The sequence below is a fragment of the Meriones unguiculatus genome, chromosome 19, assembly GCF_030254825.1.
Source record: "Meriones unguiculatus strain TT.TT164.6M chromosome 19, Bangor_MerUng_6.1, whole genome shotgun sequence".
Lineage (NCBI taxonomy): Eukaryota > Metazoa > Chordata > Mammalia > Rodentia > Muridae > Meriones > Meriones unguiculatus.
This window is the reverse complement of record NC_083366.1, coordinates 13,671,536-13,695,893: the sequence shown is the minus strand read 5'-3', so window position 1 is coordinate 13,695,893 and position 24,358 is coordinate 13,671,536. Positions and strand designations below refer to the sequence as shown.

Sequence of the window (24,358 nt, the reverse complement as noted above, 5' to 3'; positions counted from 1 at the left end):
TGTTAGGCGCCTTTCCTTAGGCGGGCAAGGTTACCCCTGGGAATGGAGGCTTTCACCTAGTCCTGCTGCTGTGAGGGGAGACTGCACAGCGTGTGGCTTCTATTCGCCTTAGACGCTGACTCAGGGAGTGAGAAAGGATGCTGCCTCCACCCAGTCACATTTCCCCCAACTTCTAGAAGAAGGAAGACCTAGGCAGAACCACAGAGCAAGACATTTCTAGTGTGGGAGACTATCCACGAGATATAATTTTTCACCCAACTGAGCAAAAATCAAACTCTTGAATTACAGTTATGTTGACATAACTGTGGCACAGTGTCAACTCAACTGTCGCACCTGCTTGGAATACAAATTAGAATAAGCCTTTTGGAGAGCAACTGAGTAGAACCCACTATCAAATTCAGAAACACACATATTCTTTGACAGTGGATTTATTCTACATATAGCCCTACACATTCAAAGTCCTGACCCCCGCCTCCCCCCAGGGCCCTGAAGTGGCCCAGAGTGACAAGGAACTAAACATCGAATTGTCATTTAAGCTGGTAACTGCTTGTGTCCAATAGATGTATGTCTATTTACTCGTCCAAACAGATGTGGAGGACATTGGGGAAGAAATGCCAGGTAGTGACAGCTGCAAGAGGCACAGATCGGATGGGCATTTGTCCAGAGAGGCAAGGTTGCAGTCTACAAACAAACAACACCTTAATATAAGAATGTTTGGAAAAAAGAAAACATGTATAAGCGAATTATTTTTGGACAAAACACTTCTCTCTCAGTATTCCCTTTAATTACAGAAGAATTGAGAACAGATAAAAAATACTTATCTGTAATGTAAAATATAAAAATTAGATTGACCGTTATTGACCATATAGTAACCATGAACAAAAATATCATTCTTCTAGATTTTCAAAGTAACTAAACTAATACTGCATAGGATAGAGTAAAATGTATCAGTGGAATCATGAGTCTAGCTAATTCTGACAACTTTCACTTTGTCTAATCGGTCAAGGCTAGATGGAATGTTTGAGGGTTAATAGGGTTGTGCCAGGGGCATTGACCTTGGTATTCACTGGCACATTCACACAGGGTTACTTTATATTTTATCATTTTATTTCTGAGTCAAGACGGTCCCCCATGTGAAAGAATTTCCTTTATGTTGAAGTTTTTTACTTGGGAAAGCTAATCAAGATAACATCTATTCTTCAAAACATTTTAAATACAACTATTTAAAGCTTTCTGTGTGGTGGCTGGAGAGATGGCTCCCAGTTAACAGCACTTGCTGTTCTTCCAGAGGATCTGGGTTTGATTCCCAGCATCCATACAGTGGCTCAAAACCGTCTATAACTCTAGTCCTAAAGAATCTGATGTCTTCTTTCGACAATGACAGGCAATGTGCACATGTGGTCCATGAATATACATGCATGCAAAATACCCACACATATAAAATACTACAGTAAAAAAAATGTAAAAAAGCTTTTGATAGGAAATAAGTTCGTTCAGGCTTGGGAAGACAGTAGAGTTAGCAAACTACTTGCCTTGCAGACATAATGTTTGAGTTCTATCCCTACAATTCATGCATATACGTCGTGTATCAAGTCAAAAAGAAATGCCACATTGGAATACAACTGTATTGGCCCAACCCATCTATAAGAGGAAATGTACAAGACAGAAACTCGCCCTGGAGTTCGTTCCAACCCCTTTGTTCTGCATGGGCTACCTTCAGCACAGTTTCCTGTCTTGCACATTTGTCATGTAGCTGAGAAACAAATAGTAGATACTGTTGCTGACTTTGGGCCAAAACAGCTATCTGTGATTATGTGACACAGCGAAAAATTCTGCAGGAAATAAAATTCTAATGGTTATAATTCCTTGCACATGAGAATAACCGTGTCATGTTGTGCTCTGTGGTAACCTCATGCCTGATACAGCATGGGTCATTACAGCTTTTAAAACCTTCACAGAGATTAGAAGGCTGCAGAAAAACACCACTGGGGGTTAAAAACAGCTTTCTGAAATTGTTCTAATGCACAAATAATGCTTTGCTTTCTTTGACAGCTGTTCAATAACTGGATACAGCTGGAGGCAGAGTCGGCCGTCAAGGGACTTCCATTTGGTTCACTACCAGGTTTTCCTTTCCAGAACGCTCTCCAACTTTCAAACCGGCCTTATTTATCTTAAACACATTTTGAAAGATGGTTTTATTTTAATTCGTTTTCATCACACGCCATCCATGTTAGCTTCAGTTTGTGGAGTTAAAGGAAACAGCTTACCTCTTAAACTAGCTGGCTATAGGTAGACATGCCGTAGAATGTGGTCAAAAGTTGCCTTCATCAAGATAGTACACACAAACACGTCAGTCCCCAGTTGGTACTACTGGTCACTCTTTCCCAAACCGTTTGATAGTAACTATTGATGCTTCAAATAGCAAGCATGAAAAATGGCTGCACACAGCAAGGAAGATGGCTACTACACATGATCTCCCAGAGTGGTAAATTCGTATCAGTGTCTGTCTTCAACCTGGGCAGAGAGGTTGGCCTCAGGATAGACTTAACTCTATCTGTCAGCTGTCAGAGGCTGAGGGATAAAAGCAAAATATCAAAGTCTACATTTTCAGGTGAAAATTATAACCCTTCTAAGACCATAATATTCTTATCGGAGGACCAGAATGTTTGCTGCCATGGGAAACATATCCAAAAAGCCAGCTCATAACAAGAAATATACTTGTTCACCCTGCCAAACTGAATCAGGAAAAGGATAGCTAATTACAGAACTCAAAAGCATTTGAATGGCATCAGGCTAAAATAGCCCAGTGTATATATGTTCAGAATCAGAAGAGCTTTGTGAGAGCACCAGTGGTATCTGCTAATCTCCGTGTTATGATTATACTTATATTAAGTGGGAAGTGATAGGAGGAAGAAAAGACCATTATGTTAGGATTCCAGTGTTATGTAAGTACATAATCTTCTTTCAACAATTAGAAAAAGAAAAAAGAGGGCACACAGCACAGTTTAAAAGACTGCTTTCCCTTTCTGTGCTACCAAGAATACATCATCGGGAAAGTCCACACGGGACACAGGCCACTTCAAAATGGAGCCTCAAAAATGGAAAGGATGGCAGCTAGCCAATTTTTGAAGAGTGAGATCATGTGATTTTTTTTTTTTTTTTTGGTTATACTTCTAGAAATTCACAGCAAGCCTAATGAATGACTGCGAGATGAATGTGAGTTCTAACTTCGCTCCAAATGTGGGATAGAGAGGAACATACATCACGCTTGACAGTGAGCAGCAGGGGAGAGCACACAAAAGCATCTTCCTGTCTCCTGCTCAGCTAAGCACTGACTTCCTCCTCCACTACCTTCCTCCCGTAGGAAGACAAGATGAAGGGAAGTCCAGTCTAAGGGTGTGACCAGGAGACCATCCTTGGGTTAGGCAGGTTCTTCGAAACACAATCAACACTCATAAGAGGTCTTCTTTGGGAAAGACACTGATCACTTATTTTGATAAAATAAAAAAAATGTGGAAATCCAAAATATTAAGCACATTCTTTTGGTGACTGATCATCTTTAAAAAGGTTAGAACATTTCTGATGGCATTGATTCCACTTACCCTGTACTCTCCTGCCCGTGTTGGGCTGTGATGGACACTGGGCTTTCGTTCAGTGGTGGCTTTATCACTTCACACATATCCAACTAAGATCCCTAGAGCTTTTCTATTGATGCCAGAAAATGCACTTAACCACAAGTGGTCATTAAAAAGCCTTACATGGGAGGGCGAGGAGGGAAAAGAGTCCACCGAAAACAAGAACAACAGAAAGAATCTACCAAGCCAGCTCATTATACCCTTGCTATCCGGATAGGAGCCACACGGAGTAAAGACATCTGTTAACAATTCCTCCCACCCAACTCATATATCTCACATCCTCAGATTCGGAACAAGATGGAAAAAAGCCATCTAGCTGATGAGGCTTGAGAGAAGCTACAGGCACCTCATATGGCAAAGGGTGACAGGAATAAACAAACTGGATAAGACAACATAAGGACTGAGGGCTGGCTGGCCAAACAAGCATGAGGGGTCCCGTTGGATTCCCAGAATCCATATAAAAGTGCTGGATATGGTGGCACATGCTTGTAATGCCAGTGCTAGGGAGGCAGGGGCAGAAAGAATCCTGAACTTGATGGGCAGCTGGCCCTAGCCTATTCTGTGGTCTCCAGAGAAGTGAAAGAGTCTGTCTCAAAAAACAAAGAGGAAGGAACCTGAGGAATGACACTTCAGGTTGTCCTCTGGCTCCTCCACACATCCATGCACCTGTACACACACACACACACACACACACACACACACACACACACACACACACTTTGATCAGTTTCCCACCCACCCTCCCCTTTTTAGCTGGTGGAGTTCTATTCTGCATACAGAAAGCACTGCCCACAGTTTTCAACTGTACTTTCCAAAGGGCACAAAGAAATCTAAGAAGTAGGACAGAGCAGTCTGATGTAGGAGCCCTGGAGTCTCCTGTTACTGCCCTCCTCCAATCTTACTGTGCGGTGACATACTCAAACTGTGTCCGCTCTTTATTGAGTCCTTTCAAAACTCCAATTTGTTCCCAAGGAAATTCAGTCTGCTTTGCACTTGTGTGGTTTATGAAACGTTTAATTAAAACACCTAGTTACCAATAAGTTCAACTGGTGACAGCGATTTACAAACAAAACCAATTCTCCAAACACAGGCATGGACTCCCAAGGGTAGAGTGTGATGTGAGTCGGGTGGGGGACATCCTGCTTGTTCTTTGCTCTGTCGCCATGGGCACCAATTCCAGTCCCATGTGTCTATTGGTGGATCTAGCAAGCTGCGTATCACTCTCAAACTGCCATGAAGTTAGCTAAGAAGATTGTCTGCTTTATAAAGTAAAAAAATTTAAGAGATTTTTTTTTGCCAGGATTTCTGTCTTCAAGCTCCCCTACAGGTATCTGCTGTTGCTTTATCATTAGGATGACGTGATGAGCAAAGACTAAAGACATTCATACTAACTTCTGGAATCTGCACACCTTCCAGCTCTTTTCCCTTGACTATCATGGACAGGATTCCTTGCCTTTTCACCTGTATTTCTATCTTTTTTTTTTTTTTTAATTGCATGGCTCCTCCAAAAGTCATGGTGTAGGCAAGTGGAATAAAAAAGAGAAATTTTTATTAAAGGATCATGATTTTGAAAACACAGTAAAATGATCCCATCTCTAACAGAGCCAGGCTTTCCACTGTCTGAACAATTCTGGGGAAAGACATTTAGTAAGCAAATTCAGCTCATAGATAATGCTGCTGAAACTGTCCGAGTGCCATCCCATGAAACAGAAAGGGCTTATCTTAAATACCTCTTCAACAGGACTTTTTAAGTTAATAAGAAGCTCAACTCAAAACTAGTTTATACAATAAAAGCAGTGTTTGTTTATAAGACTTAAAAGCCAAAGTCACTGGGCTGGATTGGAATGCTTGCTTTGGCTGCACACCCTCCTCAGCCAGCTTGGCAACCCACCGTGCTCTGAGCAGTCAGCTTCTACCCCCTTCATCCACTCCCTCCACGAAAACCCCCTCTCCGCTCTGTTTGGGCCTCTGCTCTCTCCCAGCCTTTCATCTCTGCTCTGTGGGTCCCAATGCCAGCACCCTTCAAGGCCTGCCTCCTTTCCAGGCCAATCTGCAAACCCCAGGACTATAAAACTCAAGCATGTTTAGCCTAGGTTGGGGTGCTTCACCCAGCTGGAACTCAAAAGCCTCACAGAACTTGTTCTGTGGGAGGCATGGTGGGATTCAGCTCTGAGACTGGATAAATCTTGGAGTATATACCACATTTCTTTGTTGAATCTCCACACTGCACTCCTGTCTTCACCCATGACAAAGCCTGAGTTCTGTGTCCAATCAGGCCGAGAAGTGAATGGTGGAATGATGTTGAGTGTGAAAGCTGCAGAAAATAATTACTTTTGCTCTGACCTGAGCAAAGATGTCCATACACGGAAGAGAGTCCGACCATTCTACCTTTTCACACTCATTTCCTTTTTAGTATTTAGGACATGTGTGTTTCTGTGTGTGCTCACTGTGTGAATGTGTGAGCAAACATACCATAGCATATACGGTGGGAGTAGAGGACCACTCTGGTTGTCAGTCTTTACCTTTGACCCTGCTTTGAGACAGTCTCTGCTACTGTGTAGGCCAGGCAGGCTGTGAGTTTCTGGGAAGTTTCCTGTCTCTGCATCCTGTCTCTCCACAGGAGGGCTGGGATTGCAGATGTGTGCAACAACACCTGTTTGTTTGTTTGTGGGTTCTGGGGTTCTGAGCTCATTTCTGTATGTCTGTGCTGTAAGTGTTTTATCCACTGAGACATCTCCCCACACTACTATTTCTTTCCTTTTTTTTTCTTTTCTTTTTAAATTAGAGGTGGGACCTTATTATACAACACAGGTTTTCAACTCATTACATCTCTGGCTGGTTTTGAACTCATGGTCCCTCTATCTCTGTGTCCTGGGCACAAGGGTTACAGGCACGCACTGCTACCTGGGGTTACAGCCCGGCTCCCACACTCATTTTGAAAGAGTGATCACTTAGGAATCCTGCTCTTAAATCTCATTTCTGACTTTAGCCGAATACAGATGAAACGCATTTATGCCAACTCCCACTGTAAACACCCAGAGGATGCTAGAGATTAAGAAATTAGTGATGAACTGTTCAGCAAAAGAAAGACTCATTTTCCATTGTGCCTAATTACCCTCTAACTTATCTGTTGAGAAAGTTTAGATTCTTCTGTTTTATGTTCTATTAATGACTTGCAAGCGTCACCTGAGGACAGACTTCTGTTTCCCCTGCCTCCTCATACCCCTCTCCCTTTTTACCCACAGCTAGTTTGTTGAAGCAGGATCAGTAGGTAAGTAAAAACAAGGCTGCCTCTTGGGGACAAAGGTACACATAGTGTGCTTTCACTACTCAAATGGATATTTCAGTTAATATAACTGATATATCAGTTAACAACTGAACATCAATGATCATCTATCTTTTTCTCCTCTGAAGTACTAATTAAAAAATAATAATCACAATTCAGGGCTGAGGTTCAGTTGGTAAAATGCTACGCAAGTATAAGAACCTGAGTTCAGATCCCCAGCCCCCATGTAAAAGCCAGGCACAGTGACGATGGAGACAGTAGGACCCCTGGACCATACTGGCCAGCCATTCTAGACAAGCCAGTGACCTTCAGGTTCACCAAGAGACCCTGTCTCAAAAACAAAAACAAACAAACAAACAAAAAACCAAGATGGAGCATGAGACAGGGAGCTGATTGATAGCTACATCTGTCCTCAGCATGCACAGGCACACTCACTGTACACGTATGCGCACATGCACCAGACTTGTACACACACAAATGATAAAACAAGCTGCAACTCTTAAATCAGACATTCCATTTTAAAACACCAAGGTCTCTGGGCAGTCACACGGCATAGAGAGCCACAGCTCTGAAGGCAGCTTTATCTAGCTTCAAGCCCACTGCTGCCCACTCTCCGCAGTGCTACCACAGACAAGCTGCCTGACCCCTCAGGAACCCAGTCAAACAAGCTGTCCAAACCAGACCCTGGCCTGTGCTCAGTGCTCACAAGGTGCTAGTGACTATTCATACCATGAGACTATAAGACATGGCCTTGTTCGGAACAGCTCAGGCACAAATAACTATTCGCGTTGCTGAAACCCATCAGGTGTGTTGGCAGCCTTTGTGAAAAATCTTTTGAATAAAAATTATTAACAGCCAAGCATGTGTGTGTATGTATGTGTGTGGTGCACTTCTATAATCCCAGCACTCAGGAGGCTGAGGCAGGAGGATTATGGGTTTGAAGCCAATTTTAAGCCTACTGAAGGAATACATAGCTCCAGACAGCCTTCACTGCATAGCATGATCATACCTCAACAATAAGTGGACGGGTGGATGGATAGAAGGTAGAGCCTTGGTTTGCCCAGTAGCTGAGCACCTATAAACAAGAGCAGGCAGGTGCCTTGTAGTGAACCAGATGCTCTATGCACCTGTGCCTTCTCATAAGACAGACTTACCTACCCTCAGTGCGGGTTTTCCTGAGTACAACAGTGCAGGCATCTGGTTGCTCTCGCTAGGTTGATGGATACCACTCTTTTCACTAGATTCCTTGATTTCCTCACCTACTTTGGTCTCTGCTCCCTATTTAGCTCCACAAATTTGGCAAGCTGGCTTGCAGAAAGCTGAGGCCTTAGCAGGCTTCTTCATTTCAAATTACGATGTTGAGCAAGAGCAAGTATCCACAGGGTACCTGCAGACTAGGCCACCCTTTCATTCTCATCTCTGACTGTCAGGGCTGGGATCAGCAAGCACATGTCCATCATCAGGACAGTGATAGGTACAAGAAAATAAGAAGGCCAAGAGCCACAACCACATGGGAGGAAAAGGCAAGAGTGAGCCTTTTAACAGATACACACTTACAGGTTTAAAATTGGTGTGCTAATTTGAATGAAGTATTAATAGCTTATCCTGACCAGTCAATCACAATAGACAGCTAGAAACAGCAGGGAACGATTTAGTAATGACTATCACTGGTTTTCATTCAGGGTTCACTTGGTTCCAGAGGTGACAGCTAATTAAGATAATAAACCAGGGGCTAAAGAGATGGCTCAACAATTAGGAACACTGACGGCTCTTCCAAAGACCCGGGTTCAATTCTCAGCACCCACATGACAACTGCCCATAACTCCAGTTCCAGGTGATCTGATGCCCTCACATACATGAATGCATATAAAATAAAATAAATTTTAAAAAGGACAATGAACCAGCCAATGCCTTAAGGATAAATGGAACAACCTTTTTAGAGGACACCATAAGCAAGGGTACACACAGCCCCGTGACCTATTGAAAGCATGTTAGGATCACAAGGGAAGCCATTTTAGAATAGACAGAATGCCAATTGAAGGCAAGGATGACACAGAAAGGAAAATCAGGGCCCCTGCCAAGCTTCAACAGAATCCAACACTACGCCTCTGGTCACAGTTTTAAACTCACACCATCTTTATTATTTAAGCTAGTTTTCAGTTTAGCTTCTTGTTAACTTAAAAGCCTTGGCTTTTTAGTCTCACAAACCAACAAACACTGCCTTTATTATCTAAGCTAGTTTTTTAGTTGAGTTTCTTATTAACTTAAAAAAATGTGTTGTAGCATTCTGTTATGGACTGGGGAGGGGCTCATAAGGACCCAAGCCTCTGTGGGGAGTTCTGAGCAGTTAATGGTTGCTGGAATCAGGGGAGTCCTAATCCTCAATGGTGCAGCCTCTGGTAAGCCATTGCTCAATTATCCCCATGCCATGCAGGCAGCCCTCATTAAATACAGTGCCATAAAAAGACATGAAAGTGGAAGAAAAGGGTTTCTGGAAAGAGGAAGGGGCTAAAAGCAAATAATGAGGAAAATACGATCAAAGTACTGTGTGTGTGTGTGTGTGTGTGTGTGTGTGTGTGAAACTGCAAGAATAAATGCATTTAAAATATTTTTTAAATCTTGTTGTAGGATACATTTAGGATAAGCACTTTGTATATTGCTTTGGATGGCACTGCAATAGACCAAAACACCATTTTCTATGAACTAAATTTGATTGCTAAACATTCTCCTCAGGATGGTTGATATGATGGAAAGCTTGGGTCTATTATAGATACAATCATCTTACTATGTTGGCAAACCATATATTTTTGTACATTTTCCTCTTTTTATCCCATTTCCCTAACCATGGCTTTTGAGCGGGGAGCCATGCATTTGCAAAAGGAAATAAAGGAGAATAGAAAAAAAACAAAACAAAACCTTTTTTATGAAGGTCAAGGGGAGAGGGGAGAGGTGCTTGGATCCCAGAGATTTGCTACCATTAGAAAGATTAAGAACTAAACAAGACAGGGGTCTTTCCTGAGACTCATACTCCAACCAAGTACCAGGCATGGAGATACCCTAGAACCCCTGCACAGATGTAGCCCATGGCAGTTCAGTGTCCAAGTGGATTCCATAGTAATGGGAACAGGGACTGTCTCATGAGCTGATTGGCCTGCTCTTTGATCACCTCCCCCTGAGGGGGGAGCAGCCTTACCAGGCCACAGAGGAAGACAATGCAGCCACTCCTGATGAGACCTAACAGACTAGGATCAGAAGGAAGGAAAAGAAGACCTCCCTATCAGTGGACTTTGGGAGGGGCATGCGTGGAGAAGGGGGAGGGGAGGAGGGAGGGTGATACAGGGAGGATACAAAGTAAATAAAGTGTAATTAATAAAAAAAATTTAAAAACGAGAAAGAAAAAAGAAGAACTGAACAAGATTTATACAGTTAACCAAAAGCTTCTCAAGTAATTTGTTATATCATAGATGCAAATATCACACAGGGTCTCTTAAGAATCCACTGTGCTATTGCCTGAAATGCTATGTTTTTGCCTTAAGTCCCTGCAGCCTGTTTCCATATGCATGAATTCACGGGAACTTAACAATGACCCTGAAGAGCTTGTTTTTTGTTTGTCTGTTTTGGTTTTTTTGACAACTTGACCCAAGCTAGAGTTATCTGAGAAGAGGGAGTCACAACTGAGGAAATGCTTCCATAAGATTGGCCTGTAAGCATCCCTTTGAGGGGATTTTCTCGACGATTGCCGTGGGAGAGCTCAGCTCAGCCTACTTCGGGAGGTGCCATCCCTGGCGCAGGTGGTCCTGGAGTCTATAAAAAAACATGCTGAGCAAGCCATGGGGAGTGTGGTGATTTCCATCAAAATACCCCCAACATGTGGCCATGTTGGAATAGATGTGGCTTCTTAGAGGAAGTGTGTCACAGGGTGTGGCCTTTGAGGTTTCAGAAGCCCAAGCCAGACCCAGTGCCTCTCTCTCTTCCTGCTGCCTGATGATCCCGATGTAGAAATCTCCAGCACAGTGTCTGCCTGCATCCCACCATGACAATAATGGACTAAACCTCTGAACTATAAGCCAGTCCCAGTTAAATGCTCTCACCTTTATAAGAGTTGCATTGGTCACGGTGCCTCATCACAGGAATAGAAGCCTAAGACAGGAAGCAGGCCTGTAAGCAATGTTGTTCTACGTCCTGTGCTTCAATTTGTGTCTCCAGGTTCCTGCCCTGACTTCCCTTCATGGTGGCTGTAATCTGTGTGGTGAAATGAACCCTTTCTTCTCCAAGTCACTTTTGGTCATGGTGTTTACCACAGTACTAGAAACTCTAAACTGAGACTTGCAGATGTGACAAAACATCTTACAGAAAGCAGCATAAGAAAAATAATCGTACTTTGGCTTATGGTTTTCAGGAGTCCACCAAGGTAGGGAAAGGATTGGCAGCTGGGTTGCCTCTGCCTGTAGGGGCAAGATCTTGGAGTGCAACTCATCACATGGTGGGTCAGAAGGCAGAAAGCTTGAGCTGGGATCAGAGGAGGTCATGGCCTCCAAGACTCATCTCCAGGGACCCACTTCCTACAGCTAGAAGCCTTGTCCCAAACATTTCACAACCTCCCTCACCAGCTGGGGCCAAGTCTTTAAACACATGAAATGGGAGAAGGTATTCATATTTAAATCACAACATTAGGCTCTACAGAAACTGGGTGATGTCTTCAAGTTAAGAGTTGAGAAGCCAGAAACATCTATTGTTGTTATTGTTGTTGTTGTTGTTTTGTTTTGTTTTTCAGAAACTTGGAAAACCCCGTCTTCTAACTCAAGTCCAGCAGCCCTCTATCTTCTTGTGGTGACTCCTCACTGATTAAGTTCCTGCCCTAAAAGGTGAATGCCCAGAGCAGGCTGGACGAACACCAACTGCATCTTGAGCAGTTCAGTTGTTCTATATTTGCCCTTAGCGTTGTGAGTCTGGTTTTGCTTTGTGTGTGTGTGTGTGTGTGCGCATGTGTGTGGTGTTTATACATGTGAACATGCTGTGTTCTCCACGTTATCATCCACTGGACTGGAGCTCCAGCCCCCAGGATCTTCCCATCTCTACCTTCTGCTCCCACTCCCAGTGCTATGGGTGTTACAGGTCCATGTTGCTGGGCCTGCTTCCTTCTCCGTGGGTGCTGGGGAATCCGAGCTCAGGTGCTCATGCTGTATAGTAAGCACGTCACTCGGAGAGTTATCTATCTCTGTAGCCCCTGATTCCAACTTTCCTTCTTATCCTTTCCCATGATTGAACTAAGGAACTAAGGAATGGGAAGTTTGGTGCAAAGTACTTCAGTTCAAATGTGCAGGCATTGAAAGGAACGAGGAGTAGGCTGTCGTTTGCAGCCTTATGGTAGTTATGGTAACAAAAGGGAATAGGATCTGCTGAGAGAGGTTCCAGGTATTGATGTCTTCCAGCGACACTGCAATACAAGACTGATCATGCATATGAAATGCCTCCAACCCTCTGACGTTACCATCACAGCCATGCCATGAGATGAGAGGTACAGGTCACGTTATACATCTCCTCTTGCTGGTCCTTATGCTTCCTGCTTTCTCCTTCCTGCCTGAACCCTGCGCTTAGTTTCCATGCGAATGCTGCATACTCAGTGCTGCAGGCACATCCACATCTTTCTCCCTGAGTTCCTAGGCTCTGGGCCTGAGGATGCTCATGCTTTTAAAACCCTCCTTGGCTAGCTGGGCATGGTGGCACAGAACTGTAATCCTAGCACTCAGCAGGCCGAGGCAAGAAGATTGTAGAGTCAATGCCAACCTGGGCTAAATAGTGAGTTTGAGGTCAGCTTCGGTTACATAGTAAATAAGACCTTTCCTCAAAGAAAGAAGGAAAGCAAACAAGCAAGCAAGAAGAAAGCAAGCATTGCCCCCTTGATTCCTCATACAGCTTCTTACCCATCATGGTCCCCTGTCCTTGCTTTTCAAGGTACTCACCTCAATCCCAAAGTTTCAGACTTCTGGCCAGAAGCATGAGGGTAGGCTTGTTCTGCTTCCTGGCTATCCAAAGCCCTTTGTCAGGAAGTTTCTCCCCCAAGACCCACAGTTCTTGACTCTCCAATCCACACAAATAAACACACCTAGCTGTCACAGCGACATTACGGGGGCTTTGGCAAGTCTGTGGTTTCTCTGCACATACCCCTCCACGGGGAGTTTGACTACAGGGACTTTCTATTGCCTCCACTCTCTCTTCTAGCGAGAAATAGGAAAGCTCAAGCCCTGGACTGTAAAACACAGTTCTGTGATGATGGCTTGAATTTTCCTATTTCTCACTGATGGTTAACCCCTTACTTTATTAACTTCACTCTATTTATAATCTACAGGAATAGTTAACTAGACTAACCCAATACCACAGTTCATTTACAGAACCTTGAAGAAACATTTAAAGCCAAACAAAAGCAAAATATCTAACCTTGAAAATGGTGCTTCTCACACTGTCTTCACAGGACAATGATGTCTACTGGAGTTGTTGAAAAGGGTGCATAAAAACACCTCGGCCAAACTTGGGACAGAGGTCATTTTCCTGACGGTAGCTTCTCTCAACAATGTCAGCAGGGTAAAGTGAGCTGCGAAAGCAGAGCCCGCAGCTTCTGTCTCAGGGTAAGGCTGTTTCTACTCTACCCCCCGACTCCACAGCAATGCTTCCTCAGCCCTTTCTCTTCGCCGCTCTGGGTGTGCAGTGACTATGGGTGGGCACACAGAGACCCCCAACTTCACCCGTCCTACTCCACCACTTCTACTCTCATTCCTTTGAATGAAACTTGAGCCAGGATGTGGCCACCAAGCCCCAGTGATCCTCCTGTCCCCCTCACCCCAGGGCTGTGGTTGCAGGCACACAACCATGTGTGGCTTTTGATGTGGGTGCTAGGGATTTGAACTCAGGTCTTTATAGTCACACAGCAAGTATACCGACTCTTTGCGCCACCTCCTCGTCCTCTCCTTATCTTTTCATTAATGGTTTTATTTTAACTGGTAGGTCCTTGCTGCTGCAACAGACTCCCAGCATGACTGATGCCGTGATGGAAGTACCACTCAGGCCCTGGAACCCAGTATGTGTGCAGCATCATCTGCCAAAATGAGAATAAAGATACAATCCATCAAAGTGGATGGTTCTTGGAAAGACCCTAAATGTAGTAACCTTGTTTTTTGGCTTCTATATTTTTGATTCTGGCCGTTGTTGCTAACCGTTGTTGCTAACTGAAATGTGTCAGCCCAGGAACACCTATTATACCTCTTTCACTAACAGGGCAGTGGTTGGTTTTGCTCTCTGGATTTATTTTCTTTTTGCTGCAGTGAGGGTCTTTTGGGGGGCACCAGGCATTGAATCCCCAAACTCACCCATACTAAGGACATACTTTACTGCCTAGTTCTCTCTGTAGCCAAGAAAATAGTTCGGCAGGCATCAGGGAACGGCCGGATGTACTTCACGCCTACAAGGTCAAGTGAGTCGAGAACCCCGCTGCTCGCGAGGACACCTTCCCAAAACATCTTCCACGCTGCAGCAGGAATTCTGAACAAATCTGACTCACGATACGTGTAAAAATAGGCTTAGCCTCCTACACTGTGATGAGAAATCAATATGTATGCTCCAAGATGTTATCTCACTATAATACTTTTCTCATTTATCACTTAGGAAGAGGGCATGGAGTTGAACCAATAATAACATAATTATACTAAAAAATGCCATCTTTAAAATCGATCTGATTACTAAGCAAAAAAAAAGTTTTCTACTAAAAAAGAAAAATTAACCAGATACATAAAGCACTTTAAATTTTATTTCCAACTTAACAAATGAGGGTCTTTTTTTTTTCTTAGTTACAGTGCCACCTGAGGGTGCCCTAGAGAAGCATGAGTGACCCCCAAACAACTGTAGCACTGAAGTCTCACACAGCCCCATGGAAATTGTGTCACGGAGTCCCTTAACAAGATTCAATTTTTAAAATTTAAAAATGTTTTACTTTCAATTGTGTGTGTGTATGTGTGTGTTTCAGTGTTGGCTTGTGAATATGTAAGAGTGCACAGGAAAAGAGCATTTGGATCCTCTGGATCTGGGGCACGGGAGGCTGTAGACAGGCTGATCTGAGCACCGGGATCCGAACTCCAGTCCTCATGATTGAGCAGCAAACACTCTGAAGTGCTGAGCCAGCTCTCCCGCCCCTCAGCAGCTTTTTAAATAGAAGGAAAACAACATGTAGGCCAGTGATGTTATTAAATTTTAAACAGCAATTAAATACTTTACAAGAGATGTGCTCTTTTGTGCAATAACACAGAGAGCTGAAAACCAAAACGCCCAAGTTGTTTGTTTTGTAGCCTGATGCTGATGAGGGATTTCAGCCTTTGAAAGCTTGTGCTAGACTCCAGAACACATTCTTTGTGAGAGATTAACTTGTCAACAAAAGCGAACTGTATGTTCCACCGTGCTTTATCTCTGCTTACAGATGAACTTTATTTTCCGTTTCCATGCAAACGGAACAAGTGTGTGGATATGGATATACCATTTCCGCTGATGTGGATTAAAGGTGAAGAGGAGGCCAGAAGAGTGGAACTTGGTGATAGAGACCCTGCTAGCATGCATGTGCCCTGGGTTCTGTTCCTGGCACTGCATTAAAAAATAAAGTAAAAAGAAAATAGGGTCTTAAGATTGCTCTATGAGGACTGGGGTTGTTTTTACTTCTCTTCTATTAAGACTTAGATTTATGGCTTGGTTAAGCTTTCGTTATGTACCATCGCTGGTGATGGTGAAAAATCCTATTGATCTCTGCAATTGCCCTTAGATTCTAATCAACAATCAGGCACTTAATACAGCAGGCAGCATCAAAGGCCCTTATGACTGACAGCTGTGAAATCTGCTTTACACTCCAGTCAACAACCTGTGGGGCCAGGAGATGGCTTGATGAGAGACGGTTTAGCCAGGGCACTCGCTGCCAAGCTTGATGGCCTGTATCACCGCTGGGATCCACAGGGGTTGACGGGGGTGTTTCCTCCAGGTGGTCCTCTGACCTCCTCACACAGGCTGTGGCACACATGCTTCCACCTCCCCCATGAGCACATGGGTGACCGTACACGTACAATACGAAACTGTATGAAAACAATTTTTAAAAAAATCAATACTGTACTCTGAGGGAGAAAGGAATGATTACCGTAATGAAAAGGATGCCCTGCAGAGCACAGTACCTAAGGAGAGGTGAGCCACTGGGAAACCTACAGGCACACACTTGTAACAGAAGGACACCATCCAGGGGATACCCGACACTCCTAGGATGACTAGGTATTTCGTACATATGTTTTCAATGGAAAGGGTGGGCTAAAAGAGATCCAATTTTTGTTTGTTTTCTTTTAAAGCTCTTTTACAAACAGTATCTATTTGTACCCTACATATAAGAGGGGGAATTCTGATGCTCAAGTATCCACAGCTGCTAGCACAGGGAGGCCGTGGAGTTTGCAGGAGCACAAAACAGAGAAGAAACATTTTCTCTGGGCTGCGAAAACTGGTGTCACCAGTACTTTGGTTTTAAGATGTTATTTTTCTATCCCACTGTTAATAGTCCTAAAATGTGGATATGTTCTATAATCCAGTGCCCATAGGACATGGGAGCATCGGCTCAGGCATGCTTCAAATCAAGCTAATATTGTTCACATTCTCCAATTATTTCAAGCTTCATACAAGTATGGTTTTAGTTAAAACACCAATAAAATCCAAAGGTGGTAGTACTCCTGGGTCAGCATGTTTCCTCACAGGCCTATCATTTTTCATGTCCATTTTACTATGAACACAGTAACCTAACTGTGGGCGGCCTAGAAACAATGTTGCTAAGAGGTTCTGGAGCCAGCAAGATGGCTCAGCGGGTAAAGGCATTTGCTGGGCAAGCCTGATGACCTGAGTTCAGAGCTTGCTTACAGATGTCCTCTGACCTCTACATGGACAAATGCTGCACGTGAGTACTAACTCTCACACACGTCATATAAACATGCATGCACATGGTGATAAAACACATTTTAAATGATGCAGATTCTCTGGGCCGGAGAAAGAATTTCATAGTGTAGCCCCTGCTGGCCTCATGTTGCACCCCTCATGCCTCAGCTTCTCAAGTGTTGGCAGTAGAAGTGTGAATTACCTCAAGGGCTAATTTAGGTTCTTAAATTCCAGGGGTTGTAGCCTGAGGGTGTTTTGTTGTTGCTTGTTTGTTTTGTTTTGTTTTTCGAGACAGTGTTTCTCTGTGTAGCCTTGACTCTCCTGGGCTCACTTTGTAGACCAGGCTGGCCTCGAACTCACAGATATCTACCTGTCTCTGCCTCCCCGATTGCTGAGATTACAGGTGTGTGCCATGGTGCTCTGCTGGGAGCTGAATTTTCTAAACAGAGTAAATATAGATAGAATCATATCTACCCGGGCTGTGGAGATGGCTTAATGGATGAAACACTTGCTGCACTGTTGTGAGGAAAAGAGCTAGAGTTCCCTTTTTGAGCACTTGAGTTGCAGCACTTATGTGGGTTGGCTCACACTGACTCCAGCTTTGGCCTCCATGGACATCTGCACTCACGGGCACATACCCAGACACAGACATATGTGCACATACACAATTAAAAATGTAAGCACGTAAGATGGTTTTTAAAACTGGGTACTAAAGTACGTGAGCCTCAGCGTTGGCCATGGTGGCACATCACGCAAAGGCTTTTACTTTAAGCACCACTCAGGGTCTGCTTTTCCCTGCTTTTCTTGCTAACAGAATCTCAGTTTTTTTCCAGGAGTCAGCCTGCATGAATGCAGTCTGAAGGCCCAGGTCACACAGGCGAGGAAGCGTTAAGTCCTGAGGCCCCTGGGAACTTCGGGGAAAGATTTTGCTCTCAGAGGAGAGGCGGCAGGTCCTTCCCTGGCTCCTCCGCTTTCAACCTGCGCACGTTCTGCCCCAGCTGTGACTGACGGATTAGGAAACAGCATGCAGAGGATGTTTGGGGAGTGACGCTGTCCGCACCCGCAGAGGTAACTGACTCAGGATCCCAGGTGGGTCCTGAGCAGTTGCTCTGCAATGCTTTGCATGTTGCTACCTGAGCCTGGCTGGGAAGGTTTTTTTTTGCTTTTTTTTTTTTTATTGCCGTAACTGTGGGTATCTTCATGGTTAGCACTGTTTCACTCTGTCTAACAAGCGCACGCTCGATACACCACTGCTGAACACACCGGAAACCCTCCGTTCCTCTAATAGGTAAGAAACAAGGGCGCCTTCTTCCCACTGTTCCCCGGTTAGGGTGAAGCAGTTTACTAGAAATGTGGCTGATCCTTAACACGGGCAGGGAAAGCAGCCTACCACAAACACTGAGCTGACCCTTTGAAACATTACCACGACTGCACACTGGGCGCTAAAGCTTGTCAGTCCCATCAGCTGGCTTCTGCCTGTAGCAGGAGGTGACAAGAATTAGTGTAGAAAATACAGTTCTGCACTTACATTGGATTCTGGACAAAAAATTTAAAGAGTTTTGTGAAGTGTTTGAGACAAACTTAGACCGAAGAAAGTTCAGGCTAGACTGTAGCTCAGGGACAGAGCAGATATTTAGCATGCGTTGGGCTCTAGGATCCTTCTGCACCAAAACTTTTAATTCACAGCTTTTCTAAAATGCAAACTATAAGCTCTGTAGTTTATCTGGCAAATCAACTGATGGTCAATTCTGAAATCAATTGTCTTGCTTTGAGGCACTGTGTTTTAGGAGACTTGGTTACTTTCTTCATTTGGGGACAAAGGAAGGACAATATTACAAGGTAAAAATATTTGCAGATCATGGGTCTGTTGCCCACTAAAATGCTTTCATATTCGTAGCCATGGGCCCTCTAAGAATAGAATCCTCCTCTCCTTTAGGAACTTTCCAAAGAACTAGTTGTAAGGCCCTAAACAAAGGACACAGCAGAAAGGCAACTTCTGCTGTTGGCCACAGCTGAGTACATCTAGAAAACAAAGGAAGCATTCAGCCTCCACCTTGCACCACACCAAATGTACAAACAAACTCCATCCAGAAAGCAGAATGGACATCGATGAAATCTGATCAGTCTAATCTTGTAATTATGAACTTGTCTTTTCTCTTTCTTTTTGGCTCCTGGGAGAGGTGCTGAGAAGACACAGCAAAGGGAGAGGAGAGAAAGGAAGGAAACTGACATGATCAGATCTGCTCTTGGCAAACACCGAGAACCAGAGGAGTAAGGGGTGGCTCTGGCCTGGAGAGAGCCAGATGCGCAGCGTGGATGGGCAGACAAGGGCGGTGCAGTGTGGGGGAGAGTCCTGAGACCCTCACCACCCAGAAGGCTGAGCACTCAGTAAGGGGTCAATTGATAAATGGCAGAGGCAGCACACAGGCCTGGGATGGCAGGACCAGAAATGGCTTCCCAAGGTGATGACTCCTGATGCCGTTAGAGGTCTGAGGGCGGCTTGGCGAAGCTGACATGCACGGGAAGGGAGGGAAGGACAGCTCGACCAGCTGCTGGAGCAAGGTGAGCACTGGGTACAGACGGAGAAGAGGCCAGTACCGAAGCCCAAGCAGAGTGAGGAGTTCTAAGAGGCCGGGATGGATGCTTTCGTCTACTTTTCCCTCTAAAAGGGAAAATGAGGAAAGGAATGACTCAAATGAAACTAAGAAAAAACGGAGCCCTGGCAAGAAGAGGGAAGCCGGATAAGAATGCGGGAACAAGGATTGCAGACCGAGAACTCTGATATGCTTGGGCTGAGCCGTGGGAGGGATGGAGAATACAGAAGTTTTCCTGGTAAGGGAATGAGAGAATGGTAAGTTGAGTGCTTTCCAGCGCAGGTTTCTTGGGGCAGGAGAGGACTCCAGATCTATCTAGAGAAGAGACGACAGCGCAGGCTGAAAGGGGTGGACGGTACCACAGATGAATGGAAGAAAGGTCTGTGCTAGGAGTGACTACTCTGTATGCCTTTTGTAATCTCTAGTCCACTGGAGCAGGGCTCTGACATGGCCCAGCTATGTCTGCAGCCCCGAGCTGGGGTTCTGCAAGTCATTTTTTCAGAGGGTGTGGAGGTGAGTCATTCTTGCAGGAAAGGACAGGAGTAGGGGACCCAATGCATTTAGTTCACTTAGAGACGCTGAAACAAAGGCCTCTAAAGAGGAAACTCAGGCTCATGGGGTCACTATTTTAAAGGCTCCTCTAAGGTCCGAGGGTAGCCTAGCCAAGAATCCCAGAGACATGCGTTACTAAAAGTCACTGGGTGGAGTGCCTGGGCTGCTTAGTACACAGGGACAAAGAGGGAGCACACGGCCACTCCGAGATCCAGCCCTTCTGTATGAAGAAAGAATAAGTACGGTGCTGAAGAGATGGCCCAGTGATAAAGAGAACTTGTTCTTGCTAAGGACCTGGGTTCAAGTCCCAGCACCCACATTGCAATTCACAACTGTCCTTAACTCCGCTCTCAGGATGCACATGATGCAGGCATAGATGTGAGTAAAATACTCAAACACTTAAAATAAAATCAGTAAACTTTAAACACTAAAAAACGCCGAACACCGGCAAACATAATCTCGGGGGTGAGATTGTTTCAGAGCACCTGCTGCTCTTGTACAGGACCCCGGTTCAGTTCCCAGCACCCTCGTAGTGGCTCACAACCATCCGTATCTCCAGTTCTGGGGGTCTGACCCCTCCTCTGGCCTCTGAGGGCACCACAAATGCATGTATGTGCTGCACGTATACACACTCAGGCAAAACGCTCAAATACATAAAAAAGAAAATAAAACTAAAGCAGTGTCGCTGCAGGTACACCTGTCTCTCCAAGACTGAGTCGTTACTTCTCCAGGCCCCCACCCGCCCCCCAAACAGCATGCACTAAATGACTTTTCCAAGAAGCCATTTGCACAAAACTAGAAGCAAACTACTGTGAATGGAGTAAAAACACCCGTGCTTTGCAGCTGAGTAGAGTTGTGACCTATTTTGAAAGCGTAAAGGGTGGTTCATAAAAGCAGAGTAGAGGCAAAGTCTATAACTTGTCTCTCTAAGGTTCTTGGAGTGTTTCAATCATGCATACAGTAAATATTTTTATAGTAGGAAGTAAGTCAGCAAGTGAATACTTACCAAGGGGGGAAGCAGGGTCTTTCCAAGGCTCCTGAGGACCTTAGCCCCTTTTTTGTACCCCAGTCTTGAAGCTAGGCTTTCATGAAGTGATGAACAGTGTGTGGGGTGGGGTGAGGAAAGTGTGTGGCAGAAGGAGCCTGCCTGTTGCCAGAAGCAGCGTCAGCATCACAGGGTGTCGAGGGGAACCAGATTTTATGGATTATGTCCCAGACCCGCCCTCTCCGTCACTGCATGTTAGGATCTGGTGTGCAAAGCAGATAGAACCAGGGCTCATGTGGCAATTCACTAAGATTTTCATTCTCTGAAGGATCCCACAAGATCTACGACTCAAGTACAACGCACAGGTGACCGACATATACACAAAGCACATGTGAACAGTGGTGGCGGACAGCTGTATTGTCACCCTCAAGCCAAAGGCAATAGGAGGGGCAAGCAAGGAGGGGCAGAGGTAACACGCCACATTTCAGTTTATGACTTCTGTTGGGCTTTAAGTACAGCACTGTTTTCCCTTTCTTTATCCATTAGCATCACTTATTTAATTTTAGCTTTTTGAGACAAGATCTTGTATAGCCTACTCTGGCTTCTAACTTTTCCCCTCCTGTCTTAGCTGTGATAAAACCCTGAATGATCATGTCCAACTCATATACCTTAATTTTTATTTTATTCAAAAGTTTTGTTGTGGTTTGTGTGGTGTATGAATGGATACGTGTGTGTGTGTGCAGGTGTATTGAGTAGGTGTGTCTGGGTGTGTGTTTGTGTGTGTTTATACTCACGCACATGTGCATGTGAAAAAGAGACTGATAAAGAGCAGCAGTTCTCAACTTTCCCAATGCTGTGACCCTCTAATATAGTTCCTCATGTTGGGGTGACCCTCCAGTTATAGAATTACTTCATGGCTACCTGCTAACTGTAATTTTGCTACTGTTGATGAATCATAATGTAAGTATCTGATATTCAGGGTTTCTGATAGACAGCCCTCCACTGGTCGCGACCCACAGGTTGAAAACCACTGGTACACTGCTCACTCTCCTCCCTATTCTTTTGAGACAGGGTCTTGCACTGAACGGGATGCTCACCTTTCTTTCAGCAGTGCCTGTTGGTCAGGGTGCTCAAGGGATCTTTCCGCCTCTGCTGCCCTCAGCGCTGGGGTTACAGACATATGTTGTTGTGATGGTAAGCTCTGCTTTCTAGAAGTAGTTTGGCTTCATGCTGCCATCTGGAATTCTCTCCTCTCTACGTACGCAATAGGATAGGGAGAAGGAGAATATTTACTTAAGTTTAACATTAGTTATGACTGCATTACATTCCTCCTTTCTGATGACTGCTGCTAACTGACTTGTTAGCTAACCTGGGCTTTCACTGCAAGCCAACAAGTCACTGAAACCATTATCAAGAAAAAGTAATTAGGCTCCTCACGCAGTTACACACCTGAAGACAGGCGTTTTACAACAGGTCGAAGCACATATGTCCCACCTGGAATGGCAATCCTGCTAACTGGATAGTCACCTTCACACAATAAACATAAACTCAGACAGTGGGGATGCCGGGTCTCTTTACATTGCCTGACAAGCAGGAGGATGACTCCGCCGATAACAGTAAAAGCAGGAATAATAGCCAGCACCTAGGCACAAGCTCTCTGCAAATTCCCATTTGACTCCTCCAAGCCAAGAGAATGAAAGAGACCCCAGCTTAAATCAAAGGGACCCCTAATTGCCAAGAGGCCACTCCCTACACTGAGCTGTCCCCTCGTGGGCAGTATCCACAGGAGCCTTGGAGGAGCCGTTTCCTCTGGGCATTGAATCTCCCCTTGGCCACCACTAAGAAACAGAATACCAGCTTCTTTACACAAACATCTGAGGAGTTAGGAAGGTAAATACTGCACGTTTGATAGCCTTTCTATAAAGTGGGCCCCAGCAGCTTCAGTCAATCATTTCATCGTTTCCAGGGTCTTTTTCAACCTGCTTGAAAGGGGCTGAACTTTCCATGCCCTTCTGTTAGCTGTGATGGGGCCACTCCCCACTGAACTCAACTGAAAAGCTAAGAACAAGAATGAGGAAAGAGCAAGATAGGGCACTAGTCACTGACACAACTAATTACATTCTAAGTAAATGACGAGACACGAGTGAGGCCAGGGCTGGGGGCCATTATGCTGGAAGAGCAGGATGCTTTGATGTTAGGATATCTGGTTGAAGATTAATCAACCAAGAAGCAGAAGTAGACAAAGAAGATTTATAGTGACTTGAAAGAGTAAGGCCAAGCAGACATGGCAATGAGGTCATGGACCTAGACTGCCACCCACTACACACTGACTTGACTAGGAAGCCCAGCAATAGGCCACTTTGAAGAAAAAAAAATATGTGCAGCACATACATGCATTTGTGGTGCCCTCAGAGGTCAGAGGAGGGGTCAGATCCTGTGTACATGTGTGTGTTTGCGAGTGAGTGTGGCTATGAGCCTGTCACAGTGTGCATGTAGAAGGCAGAGAACAGACCTGAGCGGGGTCCTCATCTCCCACCTTGTTTAACACAAGGTCTGCTGATCTGTAGGTGTGTGCTGCTGTGTGCCCAGACTAACTGGCTTGAGCTCCTCCGGCCTCCTGACTCACGGTTGCTTCAGGCTTTTTATGTAGGTTCTGGGAATCTGAACTCCGATTTTTCTCTCTTCTGTTGCAAGCACTTCCCCATTGAGCTACCTTCCCGGATGGCCCTACACATGCTCAGAGTTATTTCTACTTTTGGTAATACTTTACAAATGAATAAATCTAGCCATCTTGGCTGTGGAGGATGTCAGGGTCTTCTTGCTCCATTCAAACATATGTCAGAGAAACAATACAGTGGCCCATGGAAAGGCCATCTTTGTATCGTTTGTCTCTTTTCTGCATGGCTAATTCTTGACCCCTGATGAAGCTACTGTCTTATGTCGCCTTCCAGGTCCCACCCATCCCCCACCCACTCTGCTCCGCCATTGCACGCCATGCTGACATGCTCTGGGCTCCCACTTGAATTCTTTATTTGTATTTTTGTTTCCCCGTGAGAGCTTCAGTCCCTGGAAGGCAGGGACTAGGTGGTAATTCTCCATGTCCCCAGTACTGGGATATGCTGAGTGGCTGCTCACACTTGCCCTTGAGCCTCTGAGCTGTGCTTAGAAGCAGCAGTCAGTGCTGCCGATGAGCCTCACAGCTCAGAACAGGGTTCCTTCGCAGAACCCACCACCCATTGTAGAACATGGTGCTTAAGGCACAGAGTGTGTGGAAGGCAGGACAAGGAGGACATGCATAGGACTGCAACCACCAACCAGTGCACGAGACCGCAACCTCCATTTTCTCCTTATAAAAACTGTGGGATGG

General features: G+C 44.9%; 1 protein-coding gene across 6 annotated transcripts in view; it reads right to left on the bottom strand.

Moving 5' to 3' along the window:
* Window positions 1-24,358, bottom strand: part of Fam171a1 (family with sequence similarity 171 member A1) — a 112,801-nt gene that overhangs the window by 70,986 nt on the left and 17,457 nt on the right. The window contains exon 1 of one of the 6 annotated variants that reach the window (XM_021661030.2): window positions 22,089-22,230. The exons of 4 other annotated variants lie outside the window; for them this stretch is intronic. The gene's annotated coding sequence lies outside the window, so the exon portion shown is untranslated. Of the gene's footprint in view, window positions 1-12,884; window positions 13,177-22,088; window positions 22,231-24,358 lie in introns of those variants that run through there. One more of the 6 variants, XM_060372789.1, reaches the window with a different exon arrangement.